The following is a 13,733-nucleotide window of genomic DNA, read 5'->3' on the forward strand; positions in this document are numbered from 1 at the left end:
CTGGTGCTTCTTGTTTCTAAACCAATAACTGTTCTGAGAAACATTAAACTGAGGGCCGGATAATGACATGAAGTCAAGTCCCACGACTGCAGGAAACGCAAGGCTACGTACTGGCAGAATGACAGATGGTAAAGTTACTACTTCAGTCTGTAAAACCAGTGTCAGTTCACTCCATCCTAATGGCTGTCTCCCTTCTCCATCTGCTAAATACAGGGGGCCTCTAGTCCATGGTTTCAACACATCATGTTGACTCCTCACGGTGTTCCAGACTTTTTCATTAAGCAAAGTATAGGAGGATCCAGTGTCCAGGATGGCAGTTCCTTTCCAAGGTCCAATGTTCAGTGGCACTATTAATTGGGAAGGAGGCGGGCTTCATACAGAGGAATTTTCCCTCAGGTCACTTGAATGGGTGAGTGAACTCAGAGTGGCGTGTCCTTCCCTATTAGGGTTTGGTTTCCCAACTTGTTGATGTGGGGTTTTAGGGGTCCACTGTGGACAGGAAGCAGGGGCATGACTTCCTTTGTCATGCCCCTTCAATACCAGCCCCTGGTTTTGACTATGACTTGGTCAAACAGAGTTGTCTTTATTAGGAGGTAATGTGCCAGTTTCAGAAGTAGTTTTGTTTGTTTTCTTCAATGTGTTTTTCCTGTGTTCATATTGCAGCTGGTTCTCCCGGTCTTTCTCCAGTTGTTGGCCAAGACGGACAAGTCCACCAACAGAAGTAACTCCACTACTTCTCAGCTGACTGGCCAGTTGGGGGTTAATGTTCTTTAAGACCATCTTAATGATTTCCTCTTCTTTAATGTTTGGCTTCTAGCGCTTACATAAAGACTGATACATATAGGCAAAATCTCTGACACTTTCACCGTCTCTCTGAACTCTGGTGCGCACTCTTTCTATTAGTTCATCTTCATAGTCTTCAGACAGGAAAGCAACGCGGAACTCTTTCCAAGTGTGAATTTTATGACGTCCCACATCCCACCAATCTCTTGCAGTCCCATATAGCACATTACGCAAGGTGGCCATAAGTTCATCATTTGAGAGCGGATTGAGAGCCAGAAAATCCTCACACCTTTCCAGGTATTGAAGTGGGTCAGAGGTATCATCCAGTTTGCCAAATGTTGGAAATTGGAGCTTAACAGGGCTTTTTCCTATGAACCTAGATTTTCCTTCCCCATGAACAGTGTATCCTCCAGGGGAACAGAAATTTTACTCTGCTAGTCCAGCTTGTACAGTGGATTGTAACTGGGGTCGGCCGGAAATGAGAAAGGGCTTTTCTCCAAGGAAAACCTCAGAGTGCGTTTGAACACCTGCATGGCCAACAGCAGTGGTTGGTTGTTGTTAGTTCATCAGACAGTGTTTGTATTGTGTTTTTGCAACAAGAGAGCTCCTCCTGTAGATGTGTTACAACATCAGACATTGGAGTGAGCACTGAGCAAAGATCCTTAGTCAAGTCAATATGATGGTGCTGCAACCAACAACCAAGTGACGCGTTAAACTGTGTTCTCAGATATTCAAGCTGTTTCTCCACATGTTTAACAATTTCTTTTTGTTGTTCCTGAAATAGATCTCTAAGTGCTTTGGTTACATGTTCAGTATGGGCAGTGATTTCTTTTGTCATTTTCTCCATGCTTTCCTTTAGCTCCTGTTGGTGACGCTGTTGTTCCTCAGCCATTTTGTGAAGCTGCTGTTGAATATCAGACTCAGAAGAAGTTTCTTTTGAAAAAGAAATTGTAGGCTGACATCCTCCATTTTCACTGCTGTTTTCCTTCCTAACAGTGTTTTGAGAATGTAGAGGACTGACAAACTCAGGAAAGTCACAGAGATCCATGTCCAGCAGAGAGTACGTAGCTGGAGGGGACTCCTGTGTGTGCACTGGTTTTAACTGTGGAGACTCCATTTCACACTGTAAAAATTCTGAGTTGGTGGCCATTTTGGTTTCCTTTGATCCAGACATGAATAAAATTTTTCATTCAGCACACACATGTGCGTGTTTGTTTGTTTGTTTTTAATTTGTTTCATTCAATGAGGTTTTATTTCAGTTTTTTTGTTTTTTATTAGTAGGGTCCCATCTGGGGTGCCATTTTTTATGTGACGCTTTGTGTTTGTTGTTTTTAGTTGACTGGGGTGCCAGTCAGAGCCCTGTTGTTCAAAACCTAGATAAGGGATTAAGCCGGGATATGTTGGTTATCCTGGCTTAATTTAGTGTTGATTCGGTTGTTCGAAAGCAGAGGCACATATGTTGCCATGGAGATTTATTCTGTGCACTTAGCCTGGTCCCGACCAGACTAACAACCAGGCTTAGTTTAGCCTGGTGCCTTATCTGTCCAGTCAGCTGTCACTGCGATCGGAAATCAATGTGTTTTACCGTCATTTCATGCTCTTATGTACGTATTTGCCTCATTTTTTAACAAAATACATTAAGCCTACAATAATAAAAAAAAACAACATTTAAAACATTCTTTTTGTCATAGCCTAATTATTCGTGTGATAATGTGTTTGTCTGTATATCTATGTTATATGTTTAATGTCCTTTATGTTGGAACCTGTATCAATGAGCTGTACTGGAAAGAAATTCCACCAGCCTGGCTGTGTGGTCATTAAAAGAATCAATCAAATCATTAAGCATCGTCAGGTGTCTTCAATGAAGTCAGTGATGAGGGCAATATATAAAGTCCCATGCACATGACATGTGTGTGTTTCTTCCTTCACAATGGCGTGTCCGTTTTTGAATGAGGTTGCAGGACTAGAGGAAGAGGCACTCATTGTGCGCAGAGCATTTAGACGCGAGCGAGTGCTGTGGGACAGGTCGGACCCGTTGCTCCACCATGACGACCACCTGTATGAGGTACGTTATTTCCCTGTTCTTAAAATAGCTGCCTTCATAGCAGTCTTTTTTTGTAAAAAAAATAGCTGCATTCATAGCAGCTTTTTGTTTTATTTTCATGTTTTATTTCTCTAAAAAGTATAAAGCACTTGAGATAAAAGTGCTAAGCAGTGTGCAGCTGTTCTCTCACCCATTCTAACACACACACACACACACACACACACACACACACACTGCCACCACACAGGGTGCATATAATATTGGGAGCAATCTGGGGTTCAGCATCTTGCCCAAGCATACTTTGACATGCACATATCCTTACCAATAAAAGGATTAATTGTTGGAATACATATACAAGTAGGTGTATTTGGCATTAACACAATTAGTGGCTATTAGGTGTCATAACTGTATGACCTTCCCAAATTATATTCCCAGTTAACTGGACCAATAACTCCAGGACCAATAACTCCAGTGTACTTTACATCAATGAATGAAAACATGAAGATGAAACCACAATATTCTAGGACCTCATTTTATTTAAATGAAAAATACTAAAATCAGTCACTGTCTGCTTTGAGCTGTGGAGAGAAAGAGAGAAATCATATTGATTAATACATTGCATCACAGTCATGCTTACAATGTGCATTAAAGTCACTTACTTCTTTCTGTAGTTTCTTAATTTCCAAGTCCAGTTTCCTTAAGGTCTTTCTTTTGTCTGTCAAGCTCCATGTCCTGCAGCTTCCTCTTTTCACACTGGAGCTTGACATCTGCCAGGGCTATTTGCTTCCTCAGGTGAGTAGCATATAGCTGTCTGACAGTTTGTGAATTCTGTAAAACACATATCTATTAGCACAGCAATTGTGGACACCGTGGATGTCCTTCAGGCAATACGCACTACATTTCCAGGCAGGCTGTCAGGCTGTTCATCTGTGTCCTCTTACAAATATATTTTCTGTGAGCACCACATCACTGACTTCTTATACATTAAGGACTAAATTATCTCCACAAGACTGGCAGGTTACCTCAAACCTCCTGGAGTCCAGAGAAAGTGTCTCCTCCTCATCTGCTGCATCCCCTGCTGCAGATGTGCCTTCACCCTGCCACATTAAATAGAATTTGTATTGACCTAATGTAAACTTGCAAGACATGTCAAGCAAATGCCTCTAACGAATAACACTCACCGGATCATCTTCCGGTGGCTCCAGAAGGGTCCTTGTGTCACCTGACACATACAACTCAATGAGTCAAGCTCGACTCATTGAGTTGTATGTGTTGTTGCCTGTGAACACATTAAACTCACTTGCATTCGATTCAACGTGTCTCCAGTGATTCCTTGACTGCTGAGTATTTGGTTTTAAAGATACTTATTTTGGACAAGAGCAAAAGTAGTCTAAAAGTTGAAGACGAGGTCGGGACCCACCAGGCCCAATTCCGGGCCCCGAATTCTGCTTCATCACGTGGCGAGCCAGCGTAGGAGGGCAAGGAGGTCGGATCCTGAGACCGGGAGCACTGGGCTGCACACCAGACGTACAGGTGGCCACCAGATAAGGTAAGCAGAGCCTTTTTCTGCCTAAAACCGGCGTGCGTCTGAGGTGCAGTGTTGGGAGCCGCCCAGGTCGGAGGTATTTGACAAATTCCTCTCCTAAAGAATCTAAAGTGTGATGTGATAATTACTAACTGATAACACAACATTGGGACATAGCTGATTTATTGCTGGAGACAACTGAGTCTAGTGCAATAAGCATGACCTTGGTGCGGAGAGAGTGAATGTGTGTGTGTAATCCAGGGCGATAAGCATGAGCTTGGGGCGGAGAAAATGAATGAGAGAATGTGTGTGTTAAAGACATAAAATAAATCACGTGAAAAGAGATAATATATAAAAGCATACAGTGGATACCGCTGTTAATCTCGCTGCACCTCAAGCTCAAAAGCAGGGTGCCGTGTTATAAAACAGGTCTGCACGGGCAGAACGCTGAGAAGACAATAAATCGCTAGGAGCCTTATAGGACTGCGATAGTAAAAGAGATAAGAGTCGCTAGGGGCCTATTTAAAAGGACTGCGATAGTAAAAGAAATAAGAGTCGCTAGAAGCCGATAGGACTGCGACAGCGATCGATCAAAGTGTAAAAATTGTAAATATTATAGCAGAAGACAAGAGTTCTTGTAAATACTGTAAAGATAAATGGACGTGTGTAGATAAAAAGACTGAGGACATAATAGACTAACGACTAGACTAAGAAGAGGAGCATAGGAGGTAGATAAAAGAGTGCACACAGCCAACAGAATTAGGCTTGTACAAGAAAATAAAGCTTTGTTAAATTTTAATACTTCGGTTCCGATTTCTATTGCTTTATAGGTCATTACAAAGAAATTCTTTTGACATTTGGCGTCCGAATGTTTTCATCATAATTTGGTATCTGTGTATTTGTTTTATGTGATTTGCTTTAAAGTTTTGTTAAATGTGGTAGTTATTAACAGTGTCTCAGTGAAATAAAACCAGACAAGAGTAACCTCACGGTGTCAACAAATTGTCTGGGGACCGGAAACCTAACGGTATCAACAAAAGTCCATATATTTCACTGATCGGACCAGTTGCTCGGGTGAACTCCATACAAACTGGTTGGCTGTTAAGGGGAGAATAAAAAATAAAATTTTTTATTATCTTTATTTAGCTTTATAAATAAATAAAATAAGTAATAATAANGCTCGGGTGAACTCCATACAAACTGGTTGGCTGTTAAGGGGAGAATAAAAAATAAAATTTTTTATTATCTTTATTTAGCTTTATAAATAAATAAAATAAGTAATAATAATATATAAAATAAAAATAATAATAATAAAAAAACAACGTAAGAATAAAAGAAAAAGAAAAAGTTAAAGAAAGGCTGCTAAAATTAGGTGGAAGAAGGTGACAGTAGTGGAAACGAAATTTGGACTGAGGAATATTGCATGACAGAGGGTTCAGTAGATATCAGAGGAATAAGAACACATTTTTGGTTAGAAAGAACCTACATAGATAACGAGGGAAAGGAGCAGTGGCAGGACGAGCAAGAAATTCGACTAAAACTTTGGCTGATCACTAAATTCACTAATTTAAAACAACTACAGGAGGAATTTCCAGGTGTACAGTGGGAGACGATTCTGAGTGATTTGTGGACGCCCTACTCATTAGATCCACTATTGCAATATTTGTGTGACAGTTATAAGGGCGGACCAGTAGCTTCGCTTCCTCTGAGCCAAGTGATATTCCAGGACCGAGAGAACAGAGTGGATTTTAATCCACGGCTGTAGATTGTTGTTGTGCCCAGAAAAGTTGAGTGGGAGACAGGAAAATCTGGCTGCTTAACCAAAGTCCCCTAAGGCGACGGGTCACATAATTTAGAATATAACCCCTGGAGAGAAAAAAAGAAATACAAAACTGCCATCACAGTAGGGAAAATACTAGTGTTAATACGCACAAAAGAAACAGACGAACAACCACAGATTCCAAGAGCCAACGATGTTAAACAGGGCTTCATGGGAGCCAACCAAGGAAAAATGGAGAAAGGGGTTCTGACCCCTGTGGAGATAGTGATGCAGCAACACCCGAGCAGGAAGAACTGAATCCAACGATGTGTGACCAAGTGGCACAAAAGAACATCAGGGAAAAATCATTGGCCTAAAGACGGTACCTTCAACCTGGCATGCTGTGATGAGGTGGAAACAGAATTGAGACACATGGAGGCAAGGGACACCAAAGCTAGCTACAAGAAAAAGAACAAGAGGGCTAAGGAAAGGGAAGTGTTGGGATGGTTTAGACAGGTGGGAAGTAGAAAGCAGATGGTGCAGATAGAGCATAGCCAGCACCCCCAGGAACCATCAACACAAAGGGCGTGGTACCCACAGCACCACCCCTGCCAGTAGCACCACCCCCATACCCACAAGACACACCTCAGTTAGAGGCAGGGCAGTATGCCGTGCGTCAGAGAGGGAAAGCGAAGACAGCCACAAGGATGGAGGGTCAGTTAGAGGGAAGATTTACCATGACCCTGGCTAAAGACACAACAGGTAAACTTAGAAGTAAAAGACAAGGAGTGTCGTCATCATGCAAAACCCTGCCAATGCAGTCACCTCACTGCACTGACGAAGACCTAGAAGAAGGATGGTGTTCAGCTGACAGGGAAGACGCCTCTGCAGAAGAGACAGGAGGCTCAGATGAGGAAGTACAACGCGGATGGCAGTCAGGGGACTCAGACCAAGGACACGGGAGTCACTCTGGGCCCCATACAGAGGCAGAGGACACAGAACCAGAGGGCAGGGGAAACAGAGCCAAACCACAGCTGGGAAATAGGGAAAAGCCTCCTCCGGATAATGGTTGGCTGAGGCAATCGCTGAAGGCCAAAAGCGAAGCCTCCCAACCAAGTAGAGGCACCAGCACCCCGAGGACAGAGACATGGAACTGGCAAGAGCTGTATAACAGAGAAAGGGAGGAAAGTGAAGTAAGGAGGCAACACAAAATGGCCGACCTTGAACAATTGAGATTGCTGGAGCACATGGAGGCACAAGTGGCCCGCACCGAGCTCCTCACCCCACCCTTGCTAGAGAGGCCTCAGTTGATGGATGCCACACAAATCAACGGGAGGGACCGGCACCAGGGAAGCTCAACCCCCGCTAGGTCAGCAGAGGCAAGAGGGCAGGATAAGGACATACTACGGAAGTGGGATGAGGTCGTGGGCAGACACGAGCAGAAAATACAACAGATTAAGACAAGACATGACCCTACTGGAGGCACAACTGAACAGCTCCAGAGCCTCCCAACAAGGGGCAAGTGAGTCCCCTACAGACGCTTCCAAAAACCACATTATAGTGCAACTTCAAGGCACCGTAGAGACAAGCAAAGCAGAGCCAGCAGGCGAAAAGGCCCACCGACAGGGGCGTGATGGCAAAAGAAACAAGGGATACCAGAGTGACGGAGCCTCTGGGATGCTCCTAAGGGGAGGAAAGACAACTAAAGGGCTGGTTCAGAAGGAGGGTGATAGTGACTCAGAGTCAGAGTTCATGTGCCCCCTAGTGACAAGAGCCTCAGGGCGAACCCAATATGAACCATGGCCGTTCATGGATATGATAGGTCTGGCGGAGCGACTGCCGGCCCTCACGGATGGGGCCGACAAATGGATAATGGCCCTGGAAGAGACCACCGCCGGCCTACATCTGGCATTGGGGGACATTAAAGCTCTACTCACATATGTGGCAGGTAAACAAACCACCCATGAGATGTTCAATGACGCTCGTTTGGGCCTTGCAGTAACTAGCAACACGTATGATGACAGAGACTTCGGAGAACACCGCAACAGGTTGTGGCAGCAACTGCAAAAACAGTACCCCGAAAAAAGAGATCCTACTAAACTGGAAGGAGAGACCCTGTCCGAGGATGAGTGTCCCTCCAGGTTCCTGCATAGTTTCCAACGAAGGTGGAAGGAGGAGACAGGAGAAGGATGGAACGCTAACCAGACCACCCAAAGTCTGTTCAAAATGATGGTCAAAAAGGCCATGCCAGAAGAGGTGCAGCGGCGCTTGGATGGCGTCATAGGGTTGATGAAGATGGAATGGCCTATGTTCTCAGAACATATCACCCATCATGTGGAGCACTACAGGAAGGAAAAGAAAAAACAGGAAGAGGACAACAAACAGCTAGCCAGTTGGGGGAGCTGAGCAAACTAGCTAAAAAAGAAAAAGAGAAAACAAAGATCCAGGCTCCTGTTGTCATGGCCAATCAGGCAACGCCACAAGCTGCCCAACCCCTGCCAGCGCCTCAGATGGCCCCCCACAGACCCCAAGGCCAGGGGGTATAACCCCGCCAATACCACACATCACCACTACTACTATCCACAACAGGCAGGTGGAAACAATGGTAACCAGAGGCCCCCGAGGGGGCAGGGTTGGGGCGGACCAAGGGTAGGACCAGCAGGCCGAGGAGGATGGGGAGGGGGACCGAACTTTCCTCCAGGACCCCAGCCACCTCAACAGCAAACCTATCAGCAAGCCGCACCCTATCAGCAATTAGGCCCCCAAGAAATGAAGCCAGGCTATCCAGGAGCGAATCCTGCTGCACCTGACAACTTGTGCTGGGGTTGTAACCAGCCCGACCACCGACGTAGGGACTGTCCGATCAATCCATGGGAAGGTCCAGCAGAAAATTGGCCTAACACGGAGACAGGGCGCCCATGGTAGGGCTGCCCAGAGAAGCCTGAGGGGGAAGTAATGTCACCAGTCATTTCATTACAGCCACACGACGAACCAACTATACCTGTTGTCATCCACGAACAAGCATACCTTTTCATGGTGGACACAGGGGCTACATGTTCATGCATTGGAAAAGAAGGCTCTAAACTCCCCCTCTCTAAGTCATCCATCAAGACCATAGGCTTCTCTGGGAAATCACAAGTCATACCATTGACAGAGCCCGTTCCAATGCTCATCGCAGGTAAAGTCATATTTGCACCCCTACTCTATTCAACTCATACCCCAGTGAATTTATTAGGTAGAGACATACTATGCCCTCTCAAAGCTAAGATCATGTGTACTCAGGATGGACTATATTTAGACTTCCCTGAAGACCCCCCACAAAGCATGATGCCACAACTGCCCTTGGACGAAACAGAGACACCAGAGGGGTTGGTCTACTGGCTCCAACTGACACCAGAAGAGTCTCATCTCAAACCGACATGGACTGAGTGGGAACCATGGGTCAGGTTACACTTTGACACAGCACATACGCCCACCTTGCCGCTGCACTGCACACTCATGTACGACGCAGATCAGACTCATGCAGATTACCAAGAATGTTGGGATGCCATACTCAATAAGAAACCATGTCTAATCACAAGTACTCATACTCGTACTCGTACTCGTACTCGTACTCGTCGTCCTCCGCTTATCCGGGTCTGGGTCGCGGGGGCAGCAGCCTCAGCAAAGAAGCCCAGACAGTCCTCTCCCCAGCCACTTCCGTCAGCTGTTCCGCGGGAACCCCGAGGCATTCCCAGGCCAGCCGGGTGATGTAGTCCCTCCAGCATGTCCTGGGGCGGCCCCGAGATCTCCTCCCGGTTGGACACGCCCGAACCACCTCCCAAGGGAGGCGTCCGGAAGGCATCCTTACCAGATGCCCGAACCACCTCAACTGGCTCCTCTTGATGTGGAGGAGCAGCGGCTCTACTCTGAGTCCCTCCCGGATGTCCGAGCTCCTCACCCTATCTCTAAGGCTGAGCCCAGCCACCCTGCGGAGGAAACTCATTTTGGCCGCTTGTACTCGCGATCTCATTCTTTCGGTCACTACCCAGAGCTTGTGACCATAGGTGAGGGTTGAAACGTAGATCAACCGGTAAATCGAGAGCTTCGCTTTTTGGCTAAGCTCCCTCTTCACCACAACGGACCGGTTAAGCGCCTGCATCACTGCTGACGCCGCCCCAATCCGCCTGTCAATCTCCCGCTCCATCCTACCCTCACTCGTGAACAAGATCCCGAGATACTTAAACTCCTCCACCTGAGGAAGGACCTCCCCCCTGACCTGGAGTGGGCAATCCACCCTTTTCCGGCTGAGGACCATGGCCTCAGACTTGGAGGTGCTGATTCTCATCCCAGCCGCTTCACACTCGGCTGCGAACCGCCCCAGCGAGAGCTGGAGGTCACTGTTCGATGGAGCTAGGAAGACCACGTCATCCGCAAAAAGCAGGGACGAGATCCTCCCGTCACCGAACCTGACACCCTCCACCACTCGGCTGCGCCTAGAAATTCTGTCCATAAAAGTTATGAACAGAACCGGTGACAAAGGGCAGCCCTGGCGGAGTCCAACCCTCACCGGGAACAGGTCCGACTTACTGCCAGCCACGCGAACCAGACTCATGCTCCTTTGGTACAGGGACTGGATGGCCCTTAGCAAGGGGCCACCAACCCCATACTCCCGGAGCACCCCCCACAGGATGCCCCTGGGGACACGGTCGTAAGCCTTCTCCAAATCCACAAAACACATGTGGACTGGTTGGGCAAACTCCCATGCCCCCTCCAGCACCCTGGCGAGGGTAAAGAGCTGGTCCACGGTTCCGCGTCCGGGACAAAAACCACATTGCTCCTCCTCAATCTGAGGTTCAACTATTGACTGGACCCTCTTCTCCAGCACCCTGGAGTAGACCTTACCGGGTAGGCTGAGGAGTGTGATCCCCCTGTAGTTGGAACACACCCTCTGGTCCCCATTCTTGAAAATGGGGACCACCACCCCGGTCTGCCACTCCAGAGGCACTGCCCCCGATGTCACAAGTGAAGACATGTATTTGGGACCACAAGGCGTGGCAGCGGCCGTTCACCTCCCAGAAGAATTAGCTGGGTGGTTTCAGGTGCCAAATTCTACACCACATGTTACATTGTTGATAGTGGAGGGTTATGAGTCTCACCATCTGGGTCCTATGGTGGTTACCCACAAAAAACAAATACATTCACATTTCAGAAGACAAACAATACATTAGAATTTCACCTAAAACAGGCGATGAGGCAACCGCAGACAAAGTGCTGGTTGATGGTGTCACACACACGCAGATGGCAGTCACCGACGAGCATGCACAGTTACTGAGAGAAGTTCCATCGCAGCTATGGACAGCACATAAGACTAGACTAAGGCTTGATAAAATCAGCGCCACCCGTCCACGTTACACTAAAACCACATGTTAACCTACCATACCAGAGACCGTATCCTCTCCCACAACATGCCATTGACGGTATCAGACCCACAATCGAGGGCTTGGTTAAAGCGGGGGTACTGATCAAAACCAGGAGCCCCTGCAACATGCCCATTTTTCCTATCAAGAAACCAAATTCCTCAGACTATCGTCTTAGTGCACGATCTGAGAGCAGTTAACGCAGTGGTAGAGACGGAGACACCACATGTGCCAGACCCACACACGTTGCTTTCGAACATACCACCAGACGCTCGGTGGTACACAGTTACTGATTTATGTTCAGCTTTTTGCAGCGTGCCCCTCCACCCAGATCAGTATCAGTATCTGTTTGCGTTCACCTAGGAAGGTCAGCAATATACGTATTTGCGTCTCGCGCAGGGGTTCTCGGATTCCCCTTCGATCTTTAACCGAGTGTTGACACAGGATCTAGCCGATTTGGCCGTGCCGAGCACTGTGCTACAATATGCTTGTTTGTAGCTCCTCTAAGGAGCAGTGTCAGAAAGACTCCATTGAAGTGCTCACAGCCTTAGTGAGGGGGGGTACACAAGGTCAGCAAGGACAAATTGCAGTTCTGCCAGCAGTCTGTAGAGTACTTGGGGAGACAGTTGAGTGGGGATAAAAGATGTATTGCCCCATCACAAATAGAGGCAGTAAATACGGCTCCTCAACCTCGTACGGTGGGGCAAATGCTGTCTTTCCTCGGCATGACAGGATACAGTCGACCATGGATTTGTGACTATGCCATAAAAACTGCTCCACTCAGAGCGTTAGTAAGAGCAGCAGGACAGACAAATAATACAACACAGCTGGCCTGCACAGAGGAAGCAGAAGGTGCGTTTCAAGCTCTAAAAATAGACATGCAGTCCACCCCAGCGTTAGGCACCCCTAACTACGCTAAACCTTTCCATCTCTATGTGGCAGAGAAATCTGGATTTGCTTGCGCTGTCCTAATGCAAGACACACCCACAGGGAAGCAACCGCTAGCATATAATAGCACCAAACTCGATAACATAGAGGCAGGTTTGCCTCCCTGTTATCAAGAGCTGGCAGCCGCCATTTTGCGTTTCAGAAAGCATCGTCAGTAACAATGGAACACCCAGTAACTCTGTATACTTCTCACCAGCTTCACGCCCTGCTGACGAGTCCCAGATTAGTTTTGACGCAAGCCAGACGCACAGGATACGAGGTCATCCTGTCCGCTCCTGAACTCAACATTCAACGTTGTACCATCATTAATCCGGCCACCAAAATGGTTCTACCCACAGAAGGTACACCACATGACTGTCTTCATGACACAGACAAATTCATGCACGCTCGAGAAGATTTGCACAATCAGTTGATGTTTGTTGATGGCTCCTGCTTTCGGGACGGCACAGGTAGTCATGCAGGCTACGGAGTTGTACAGCTCAACAACGACGATCAAGATTTTGTGACTATACAATCATGTAAACTTGCTCAGCCCTGCTCAGCCCAGCTTGCAGCGATAAAAGCTCTAACAGCAGCGTGTAGATTAGCAAAGGGAAAGTCACTAAATGTATATACAGATTCAGCATATGCATATGGAGTGTGCCACATCCACGCAAACATTTGGAAGGGTTTCGCAGAGCAGACGGCACCCCAGTCACACATGGGGAGGCCATTGTTGACTTGTTAGAAGCCATGCTCCTCCCCACAGCCCTAGCCATAATTAAATGTCCAGCCCATCAAAAGACTGATTCTTTGATAGCCAAGGGTAATAACCTAGCTGATGTAGCAGCCAAACAGGGAGCAGTTGGTACAGTAATGGCACCTATGCTAACAGACTGTGAACCCCTCACTACCATGCCTTCTCTCGTAGCCGCGCAAAACAAAGTAAGTGAGGCTGAAAAGCGACTGTGGATCAAGCGCGGCGCCATCAGAACACAATCACAGGGGCCAGCAAATGGTCTCTGGCGAGATAGTCATGGCAATTTTGTACTACCTACCCTGTTGCTTCGACATGCTATAATTTGGGCGCATGGTAGTGACCATTGCGCAAGGGGGGAGATCCTCCAGAAATTGCAAGCAACATGGTGGTCACCATTCATGGCAGCCACGGTAGATAGAGTACTAAGCGAATGCGAAACTTGCGCGAGGTACAACATCAGGAAAGTTTTCACAGCCCCACTGGCGCACATACCACCCCCAGACGGTCCTTTCAGACACCTCATGTTAGACTACATA

At 47.1% G+C, this 13,733-nt stretch overlaps 1 long non-coding RNA gene across 1 annotated transcript; it reads right to left on the reverse strand.

Annotated features, from left to right (window-relative positions):
* Positions 1–3,403: 3,403 nt before the first annotated feature.
* LOC126406536 (uncharacterized) lies at positions 3,404–3,965 on the reverse strand. Its single transcript, XR_007571714.1, has 3 exons — positions 3,850–3,965; positions 3,723–3,761; positions 3,404–3,655 (listed from the first exon to the last, which is right to left on the reverse strand). It is a non-coding gene; the product is annotated as an uncharacterized LOC126406536 (long non-coding RNA).
* Positions 3,966–13,733: the final 9,768 nt, after the last annotated feature.

The sequence above is a fragment of the Epinephelus moara genome, chromosome 19 (assembly GCF_006386435.1).
Source record: "Epinephelus moara isolate mb chromosome 19, YSFRI_EMoa_1.0, whole genome shotgun sequence".
Classification (NCBI taxonomy): Eukaryota; Metazoa; Chordata; class Actinopteri; order Perciformes; family Serranidae; genus Epinephelus; species Epinephelus moara.